A 10,914-nucleotide genomic window follows, 5' to 3' on the forward strand; every position below is an offset into this window, starting at 1 on the left:
ATAGTATGCTATATATTTAGTGAGACTATTAGTATAGTCTGTTAGAGCATGAAGTTAAAAACGACAAGGACATACTTTCAATCAGTCTCCAAGCCAATACTTGATGCTCCTTTAATGTTGAAAATAGATGTATTTTCTACTGTATCATGTTTATCTCTATATTTCCTTTGAGGAGAAGCTGATAAAATGATTAGATGAATCAATTCAATATAGGTGATGAATATTTATTTATTGCTTAACCACATGGAAAAAACGTTAATGGTTCTAAGTTCTAACACTAAGTATGGAAATCTCTTTTGTATTGTAAGTTTTTTTTAAGTCATCTTAGTTTCTTCATGTTGATAATATATATTTATAACTTCATGGTAAACTGCTGAAATTAAGCTTTCCAAATCTCCTGGGTTAACTTTCATTTTCCCTTCTTCATATGCTGGACCGCCAGGTAGTTGTGTAAAATGGCCTGTTAGCTCAGATGGTTAGAGTGTGGTGCTAATAATGCCAAGGTCACAGGTTAGATCCCTGTACAGGCCAAGTTTAATTGTTAGAAAAAAGATGAATTTTTCTTGTGTCTCATTTTGGACTGTTTATCTCCCTGGATCAAACGCTGCTTGAAGGATTTGATGGAATCAGTAGCATTTAATCATCTGCTAATTCTTCAATAGTATGCTATATATTTAGTGAGCCTATTAGTTTAGTCTGTTAGAGCATGAAGTTAAAAACGCAAAGGACATACTATCAATCAGTCTCCAAGCCAATACTTGATGCTCCTTTAATGTTGAAAATAGATGTATTTACTTCTGTATCATGTTTACCTCTATTTTTCCTTTGAGCAGAAGCTGATAGAATGATTAGATGAATCCATTGAAAATAGGTGATGAATATTTATTTATTGCTAAACCACGTGGAAAAAACGTTAATGGGTCAAAATTCTAACACTAAGTATGGAAATCTCTTTTGTATTGCAATTTTTTTGAAGTCATATTAGTTTCTTCATGTTGATAATATGAAACTTAATTCATATTAAACAGCTGAAATTAGGCTTTCCAAATCTCCCGGTTGAACTATCATTAGCACTGCTTCCTGTGCTGGTTCTCCAGAGGTTGTGCAAATTGGCCTGTTAGCTCAGTTGGTAAGAGCGTGGTGCTAATAATGCCAAGGTCACAGGTTCGATCCCTGTACAGGCCAAGTTTAAGTGTTTGAAAAAAGATGAATTTTTCTTGTGTCTCATTTTAGACTGTTTATCTCCTTGGAACAAACGCCGCTTGAAGGATTGGATGAATACATTTGATATAATTGTAGAATTAATTACTATTCTTAAAGCGCCTGGAATATCTATTATGGTTCTAAGTTCTAACGCCAAGTAACTAAATCTCTTATTTATTGCAATTTATTGAGATCATTTTTGTTTAGTCTTGTTGATAATATATAAAGATACTATGAATGTAAACAGCTAAATATAAGCTTTCCAACTATCCTGGATTAACAATTAGTAGGACTTCATCATCTGCTTCATCTTCAATAGTATACTATATATTTAGTGAGACTATTTGTTTAGTCTGTTAGAGCATGAAGTTAAAAACACCAAGGACATACTTTCAATCAGTCTCCAAGCCAATACTTGATGCTCCTTTAATGTTGAAAATAGATGTATTTTCTACTGCATCATTTTTATCTCTATATTTCCTTTGAGGAGAAGCTGATAAAATGATTAGATGAATCAATTCAATATAGGTGATGAATATTTATTTATTGCTTAACCACATGGAAAAAACATTAATGGTTCTAAGTTCTAACACTAAGTATGAAAATCTCTTTTGTATTGTAATTTTTTTTAAGTCATATTAGTTTCTTCATGTTGATGATATATAACTATAACTTCATGGTAAACTGCTGAAATTAAGCTTTCCAAATCTCCTGGGTTAACTATCATTTGCCCTTCTTCATATGCTGGACCTCCAGTTAGTTGTGCAAAATGGCCTGTTAGCTCAGATGGTTAGAGCGTGGTGCTAATAACGCCAAGGTCACAGGTTCGATCACTGTACAGGCCAAGTTTAATTGTTTGAAAAAAGATGAATTTTTCTAGTGTCTCATTTTGAACTGTTTATCTCCTTGGATCACACGCTGCTTGAAGGATTGGATGGAATCAGTAGCATTTCATCCTCTGCTAATTCTTCAATAGTATGCTATATATTTAGTGAGCCTATTAGTTTAGTCGGTTAGAGCATGAAGTTAAAAACGCAAAGGACATACTTTCAATCAGTCTCCAAGCCAATACTTGATGCTCCTTTAATGTTGAAAATAGATGTATTTTCTACTGTATCATGTTTATCTCTATATTTCCTTTGAGGAGAAGCTGATAAAATGATTAGATGAATCAATTCAATATAGGTGATGAATATTTATTTATTGCTTAACCACATGGAAAGAACATTAATGGTTCTAAGTTCTAACACTAAGTATGAAAATCTCTTTTGTATCGTAAGTTTTTTTTAAACCATATTATTTTCTTCATGTTGATGATATATAACTATAACTTCATGGTAAACTGCTGAAATTAAGCTTTCCAACTCTACTGGGTTAACTATCATTTGCCCTTCTTCATATGCTGGACCTCCAGTTAGTTGTGCAAAATGGCCTGTTAGCTCAGATGGTTAGAGCGTGGTGCTAATAACGCCAAGGTCACAGGTTCGATCCCTGTACAGGCCAAGTTTAATTGTTTGAAAAAAGATGAATTTTTCTAGTGTCTCATTTTGAACTGTTTATCTCCTTGGATCACACGCTGCATGAAGGATTGGATGGAATCAGTAGCATTGCATCATCTGCTAATTCTTCAAAAGTATGCTATATATTTAGTGAGCCTATTAGTTTAGTCTGTTAGAGCATGAAGTTAAAAACGCAAAGGACATACTTTCAATCAGTCTCCAAGCCAATACTTGATGCTCCTTTAATGTTGAAAATAGATGTATTTTCTTCTGTATCATGTTTAACTCTATATTTCCTTTGCGCAGAAGCTGATAGAATGATTAGATGAATCAATTGAATATGGGTGATGAATATTTATTTATTGCTAAACCACGTGGAAAAAACTTTACTGGTTCAAAATTCTAAGACTAAGTATGGAAATCTCTTTTGTATTGCAATTTTTTTGAAGTCATATTAGTTTCTTCATGTTGATAATATGAAACTTAATTCATATTAAACAGCTGAAATTAAGCTTTCCAAATCTCCCGGTTGAACTATCATTAGCACAGCTTCCTGTGCTCGTCCTCCCGAAGGTTTGCAAATTGGCCTGTTAGCTCAGTTGGTTAGAGCGTGGTGCTAATAACGCCAAGGTCACAGGATCGATCCCTGTACAGGCCAAGTTTAATTGTTTGAAAAAAAGATGACTTTTTCTTGTGTCTCATTTTGGACTGTTTATCTCCTTGGATCAAACGCTGCTTAAAGGATTGGATGAATACATTTGATATAATTATAGAATTAATTACTATTCTTAATGCGCCTGGAATATCTATTAATGGTTCTAAGTTCTAACGCCAAGTAACTAAATCTCTTATTTATTGCAATTTATTGAGATCATTTTTGTTTAGTCTTGTTGATAATATATAAAGATCTTATGAATGTAAACAGCTGAATATAAGCTTTCCAACTATCCCGGATTAACAATCAGTAGGACTTCATCATCTGCTTTATCTTCAATAGTATGCTATATATTTAGTGAGACTGTTAGTTTAGTCTGTTAGAGCATGAAGTTAAAAACACCAAGGACATACTTTCAATCAGTCTCCAAGCCAATACTTGATGCTCCTTTAATGTTGAAAATTGTTGTATTTTCTACTGTATCATGTTTATCTCTATATTTCCTTTGAGGAGAAGCTGATAAAATGATTAGATGAATCAATTCAATATAGGTGATGAAGATTTATTTATTGCTTAACCACATGGGAAAAACGTTAATGGTTCTAAGTTCTAACACTTAGTATGAAAATCTCTATTGTATTGTAAGTTTTTTTTAAGTCATATTAGCTTCTTCATGTTGCTAATATATAACTATAACTTCATGGTAAACTGCTGAAATTAAGCTTTACAAATCTCCAGGGTTAACTATCATTTGCCCTTCTTCATAGGCTGGACCTCCAGGTAGTTGTGCCAAATGGCCTGTTAGCTCAGATGTTTAGATCGTGGTGCTAATAAAGCCAAGGTCACAGGGTTCTATCCCTGTACAGGCCAAGTTTAATTGTTTGAAAAAAGATGAATTTTTCTTGTGTATCATTTTGGACTGTTTATCTCCTCGGATCAAACGCTGCTTGAAGGATTGGATGGAATCAGTAGCATTTCATCATCTGCTAATTCTTCAATAGTATTCTATATATTTATTGAGCCTAATAGTTTAGTCTGTTAGAGCATGAAGTTAAAAACGCAAAGGACATACTTTCAATCAGTCTCCAAGCCAATACTTGATGCTCCTTTAATGTTGAAAATAGATGTATTTTCTTCTGTATCATGTTTACCTCTATATTTCCTTTGCGCAGAAGCTGATAGAATGATTAGATGAATCAATTGAATATAGGTGATGAATATTTATTTATTGCTAAACCACGTGGAAAAAACGTTAGGTGGTCAAAATTCTACCACTTAGTATGGAAATCTCTTTTGTATTGCAATTCTTTTGAAGTCATATTAGTTTCTTCATGTTGATAATATGAAACTTAATTCATATTAAACAGCTGAAATTAAGCTTTCCAAATCTCCCGGTTGAACTATCTTTAGCACTGCTTCCTGTGCTGGTCCTCCAGAAGTTGTGCAAATTGGCATGTTAGCTCAGTTGGTTAGAGTGTGGTTCTAATAACGCCAAGGTCGCAGAGTCGATCCTTGTACAGGCTAAGTTTAATTGTTTGAAAAAAGATGAATTTTTCTTGTGTCTCATTTTGGACTGTTTATCTCCTTGGATCAAACGCTGCTTGAAGGATTGGATGAATACATTTGATATAATTATATAATTAATTACTATTCCTAAAGCGCCTGGAATATCTAATAATGGTTCTAAGTACTAACGCCAAGTAACTAAATCTCTTATTTATTCCAATTTATTGAGATCATTTTTGTTTAGTCTTGTTGATAATATATAAAGATACTATGAATGTAAACAGCTGAATAAAAGCTTTCCAACTATCCCGGATTAACAATCAGTAGGACTTCATCATCTTCAATAGTATGCTATATATTTAGTGAGACTATTTGTTTAGTCTGTGAGAGCATGAAGTTAAAAACGCCAAGGACATACTTTCAATCAGTCTCCAAGCCAATACTTGATGCTCCTTTAATGTTGAAAATAGATGTATTTTCTACTGTATCATGTTTATCTCTATATTTCCTTTGAGTAGAAGCTGATAAAATGATTAGATGAATCAATTCAATATAGGTGATGAATATTTATTTATTGCTTAACCACATGGAAAAAACATTAATGGTTCTAAGTTCTAACACTAAGTATGAAAATCTCTTTTGTATCGTAAGTTTTTTTTAAACCATATTATTTTCTTCATGTTGATGATATATAACTATAACTTCATGGTAAACTGCTGAAATTAAGCTTTCCAACTCTACTGGGTTAACTATCATTTGCCCTTCTTCATATGCTGGACCTCCAGTTAGTTGTGCAAAATGGCCTGTTAGCTCAGATGGTTAGAGCGTGGTGCTAATAACGCCAAGGTCACAGGTTCGATCCCTGTACAGGCCAAGTTTAATTGTTTGAAAAAAGATGAATTTTTCTAGTGTCTCATTTTGAACTGTTTATCTCCTTGGATCACACGCTGCATGAAGGATTGGATGGAATCAGTAGCATTGCATCATCTGCTAATTCTTCAAAAGTATGCTATATATTTAGTGAGCCTATTAGTTTAGTCTGTTAGAGCATGAAGTTAAAAACGCAAAGGACATACTTTCAATCAGTCTCCAAGCCAATACTTGATGCTCCGTTAATGTTGAAAATAGATGTATTTTCTTCTGTATCATGTTTAACTCTATATTTCCTTTGCGCAGAAGCTGATAGAATGATTAGATGAATCAATTCAATATAGGTGATGAAGATTTATTTATTGCTTAACCACATGGGAAAAACGTTAATGGTTCTAAGTTCTAACACTTAGTATGAAAATCTCTATTGTATTGTAAGTTTTTTTTAAGTCATATTAGCTTCTTCATGTTGATAATATATAACTATAACTTCATGGTAAACTGCTGAAATTAAGCTTTACAAATCTCCAGGGTTAACTATCATTTGCCCTTCTTCATAGGCTGGACCTCCAGGTAGTTGTGCCAAATGGCCTGTTAGCTCAGATGTTTAGATCGTGGTGCTAATAAAGCCAAGGTCACAAGTTCGATCCCTGTACAGGCCAAGTTTAATTCTTTGAAAAAAGATGAATTTTTCTTGTGTCTCATTTTGGACTGTTTATCTCCTTGGATCACACGCTGCTTGAAGGATTGGATGGAATCAGTAGCATTTCATCATCTGCTAATTCTTCAATAGTATGCTATATATTTAGTGAGCCTATTAGTTTAGTTCGTTAGAGCATGAAGTTAAAAACGCAAAGGACATACTTTCAATCAGTCTCCAAGCCAATACTTGATGCTCCTTTAACGTTGAAAATGGATGTATTTTCTTCTGTATCATGTTTACCTCTATATTTCCTTTGCGCAGAAGCTGATAGAATGATTAGATGAATCAATTGAATATAGGTGATGAATATTTATTTATTGCTAAACCACGTGGAAAAAACGTTACTGGTTCAAAATTCTAACACTAAGTATGGAAATCTCTTTTGTATTGCAATTTTGTTGAAGTCATATTAGTTTCTTCATGTTGATAATATGAAACTTAATTCATATTAAACAGCTGAAATTAAGCTTTCCAAATCTCCCGGTTGAACTATCATTAGCACAGCTTCCTGTGCTGGTCCTCCAGAAGATTTGCAAATTGGCCTGTTAGCTCAGTTGGTTAGAGTGTGGTGCTAATAACACCAAAGTCACAGGTTCCATCCCTGTACAGGCCAAGTTTAATTGTTTGAAAAAAAGATGACTTTTTCTTGTGTCTCATTTTGGACTGTTTATCTCCTTGGATCAAACGCTGCTTGAAGGATTGGATGAATAAATTTGATATAACTATAGAAATAATTACTATTCTTAAAGCACCTGGAATACCTATTAATGGTTCTAAGTTCTAACGCCAAGTATCTAAATCTCTTATTTATTGCAATTTATTGAGATAATTTTTGTTTAGTCTTGTTGATAATATATAAAGATACTATGAATGTAAACAGCTGAATATAAGCTTTCCAACTATCCCGGATTAACAATCAGTAGGACTTCATCATCTGCTTCATCTTCAATAGTTTGCTATATATTTAGTGAGACTATTAGTTTAGTCTGTTAGAGCATGAAGTTAAAAACGCCAAGGACATACTTTCAATCAGTCTCCAAGCCAATACTTGATGCTCCTTTAACGTTGAAAATAGATGTATTTTCTACTGTATCATGTTTATCTCTATATTTCCTTTGAGGAGAAGCTGATAAAATGATTAGATGAATCAATTCAATATAGGTGATGAATATTTATTTATTGCTTAACCACATGGAAAAAACGTTAATGCTTCTAAGTACTAACACTAAGTCTGAAAATCTCTTTTGTATTGTAATTTTTTTTGTCATATTAGTTTCTTCATGTTGATAATATATAACTATACCTTCATGGTAACCTGCTGAAATTAAGCTGTCCAAATCTCCTGGGTTAACTATCAATTGCCCTTCTTCATATGCTGGACCTCCAGGTTTCTGTACAAAATGGCCTTTTAGCTCAGATGGTTAGAGTGTGGTACTAAAAACGCCAAGGTCACAGGTTCGATCCCTGTACAAGCCAAATTTAATTGTTTGAAAAAAGATGATTTTTTCTTGTGTCTCATTTTGGACTGTTTATCTCCTTGGATCAAACGCTGTTGAAGGATTGGATGGAATCAGTAGGATTTCATCATCTGCTAATTCTTCAATAGTATGCTATATATTTATTGAGCCTATTAGTTTAGTCTGTTAGAGCATGAAGTTAAAAACGCAAAGGACATACTTTCAATCAGTCTCCAAGCCAATAATTTATGCTCCGTTAATGTTGAAAATAGATGTATTTTCTTCTGTATCCTGTTTACCTCTATATTTCCTTTGCGCAGAAGCTGATAGAATGATTAGATGAATCAATTGAATATAGGTGATGAATATTTATTTATTTCTAAACCACGTGGAAAAAACTTTACTGGGTCAAAATTCGAACACCAAGTATGGAAATCTCTTTTGTATTGCAATTTTTTGAAGTCATATTAGTTTCTTCATGTCGATAATATGAAACTTAATTCATATTAAACAGCTGAGATTAGGCTTTCCAAATCTCCTGGTTGAACTATCATTAGCACTGCTTCCTGTGCTGGTCCTCCAGAAGATGTGCAAATTGGCCTGTTAGCTCAGTTGGTTAGAGTGTGGTGCTAATAACGCCAAGGTCACAGGTTCGAACCCTGTACAGGCCAAGTTTAATTGTTTGAAAAAAGATGAATTTTTCTTGTGTCTCATTTTGGACTGTTTATGTCCTTGGATAAAACGCTGCTTGAAGGATTGGATGAATACATTTGATATAATTATAGAATTAATTACTATTCTTAAAGCGCCTGGAATATCTATTAATGGTTCTAAGTTCTAACGCCAAGTAACTAAATCTCTTATTAATGCAATTTATTGAGATCATTTTTGTTTAGTCTTGTTGATTACCTAGTAGGTAGTTATAGTTAGGATTGTTTTCCATAGGGAAATCGCAACATTCTATTGGGAATAACTTTGGCGCCGGTTGAGGAATCTGCCTGAAAATTTCCTCAAATTTGCCTCGCGGCTTGGGGGGGATTCGTTAATCGGGGGCTGAGATAAAAGGGGGTCCCAAAACGTGTTTTCCCCATGTTAATTTCTATAGGGCGGTCAAACTCACTTTTAGCTCGAACGGCTGAATGGATTTTCACCAAACTTGGCAAAATTGTAGGGACTGGTAGCCCAATGTGCCTTTGCTATGTCTCAAGATATGTGCTCCAGAGGATTTTGAGTAATTTGAGTTAAAAAAAATATATATATCTATAGCGCGCCCCGGTACGCACACCGGGGAGCGCACCGGACGCGCTACACGACTTGCGCACGGAAAGCTGATTGGCTCTCGGGTGTCTGTAAACATTCGAAACAGTCCGCAGCGGCCACCATCTTGTGTCTCGGTAGAATCGAGACACAAGAGGTGGCAAAAAACAAAGGGGGAAATGACCAAAAGGGGGCAGGGTACACCCCCCCTGACCCCCTAGGTTTGATGTGGGGGCGATTTTCGCAGGGGGAGCGCCCGGTACGCGCACCGGGGACCGTACCGGGGAGCGTACCATGGGGAAAACCCAGTGAAATAGGAAAATTATAATTTAAAGTGATTAGAGGTAGGGTAGCTCTGCATAGAGTTGTTGTGTTGTTTGGGTGTTTTAAGTACCAACATGTAGGTACCAATGCTGAGTCTTAAATTTAATGTACACCGTTTCCTCTGTAGATATCTTGTATGTTGTTACAGAAGTTATTGTGGTATATGGAATCCATATCATAGTCTGTCAGGAAAGCAGAAAGAACATGGAGGCAGGAGATGAAAAAGAGAAGTCAAATACACATTGGAGATAATATAGTGGGAGAAAGGAAGTAACTATGAGCAAAATTACTATGTAACATAAAAAAGTTGCACAGTATACTATAAGTCTGAATTTACATTATAATCAATTTGGTACTAGTTTATGAATTACATATAAAAATGAATAATGTCTCGAACAATTTTTGATTATTAAATATACATTTATTTTTCTGATTCTTTTTCCAAATTTAACAGAACTTCTAACAACACATTGTCGGAAATGTCCTCATTTTCAATCAGCGAATCTACTGCTTCTACACATTGAACTAATTCATAGTCCAGTGATTCATCCATGAAATCTAAGTCATCATTGTCTTCAATAACTTTTTCAGCGTTGTTCTCCAGAACAATTTTGAAGGAAATATTCTGCTCTCCTTCCATTTTCTTGCTGTAATTTGCATAAAAAATAAATATATCAGTAGAGATAGCGCACTGTTGGGTTTAAGTTCAGACAGGTAGTTTTGATTTTTTAACAGTGAAGTTATCTTTGGGCAGTGTATGGTATCAGGCTGGAAGTAGAAATATAAAAAAGTGTATATCATAAAGCCTAAGTAAATTCATAATTATACAAGACAAGCCTAACTCCATCCATAACTATAACAGAGAAGCCTATCTCAATCTATAACTATTACAGAGGGATAGTATATAACTATCAGAAAATGTTTTCCAAATTAACTTAAAGTGCACAACATACTTCAGTTTTCAAAATAACATCTTACCTTTGAAAAAGAAGTTTAAGTTCTCAGTGAAAATCCTTTTGAAATGTACTTTAGGAAGTAGTAGTCAAAATGGCTGTGTTTCCCTCTCTTTCTTTACATATATTCATGTACATAACCAATCAAATGTCATGAAATAATAGTAGAAAATGAAAGTAGCATTTTAATTGGTTGTAAATTCTAACACTTCAGATGTGTTTTTGTCAAGTAATTCACCTCAGGATATTTAGAGAGGGCTACAGGCCAAATGGCTCAATGGAATTCCACCAAATTGGGGAAAATGGTAGGGACTGGTATGTAGTATGGCCTATTCTATATTTGGTGAAAGTGTCTCCAGTGGTTTTTATGTAAATTAACTTTTACAATTTTTGGGAGCGCTTCCCGGTGCGCGCCCCGGTACGCGTACCGGCAGCGCTACGGGAGTCCTCCATTTTGTGTTTCAGTAGATTTGAGACAGAAAATGGA

General features: G+C 34.4%; 6 non-coding genes across 6 annotated transcripts; all 6 read left to right on the plus strand.

Annotated features, from left to right (window-relative positions):
• The first annotated feature begins 1,111 nt into the window (after positions 1-1,111).
• On the plus strand, positions 1,112-1,185 carry TRNAI-AAU (transfer RNA isoleucine (anticodon AAU)). The gene has a single exon. It is a non-coding gene; the product is annotated as a tRNA-Ile (tRNA).
• A 1,447-nt stretch (positions 1,186-2,632) lies between these two features.
• Positions 2,633-2,706, plus strand: TRNAI-AAU (transfer RNA isoleucine (anticodon AAU)). Its single transcript has one exon. It is a non-coding gene; the product is annotated as a tRNA-Ile (tRNA).
• A 580-nt stretch (positions 2,707-3,286) lies between these two features.
• On the plus strand, positions 3,287-3,360 carry TRNAI-AAU (transfer RNA isoleucine (anticodon AAU)). The gene has a single exon. It is a non-coding gene; the product is annotated as a tRNA-Ile (tRNA).
• A 2,303-nt stretch (positions 3,361-5,663) lies between these two features.
• Positions 5,664-5,737, plus strand: TRNAI-AAU (transfer RNA isoleucine (anticodon AAU)). Its single transcript has one exon. It is a non-coding gene; the product is annotated as a tRNA-Ile (tRNA).
• Positions 5,738-7,838: 2,101 nt separating this feature from the next.
• TRNAF-AAA (transfer RNA phenylalanine (anticodon AAA)) lies at positions 7,839-7,912 on the plus strand. The gene has a single exon. It is a non-coding gene; the product is annotated as a tRNA-Phe (tRNA).
• Positions 7,913-8,490: 578 nt separating this feature from the next.
• Positions 8,491-8,564, plus strand: TRNAI-AAU (transfer RNA isoleucine (anticodon AAU)). The gene has a single exon. It is a non-coding gene; the product is annotated as a tRNA-Ile (tRNA).
• The last annotated feature ends 2,350 nt before the right edge of the window (positions 8,565-10,914 follow it).

This window comes from Lissotriton helveticus, chromosome 4_1, assembly GCF_964261635.1.
Source record: "Lissotriton helveticus chromosome 4_1, aLisHel1.1, whole genome shotgun sequence".
Taxonomy (NCBI): domain Eukaryota; kingdom Metazoa; phylum Chordata; class Amphibia; order Caudata; family Salamandridae; genus Lissotriton; species Lissotriton helveticus.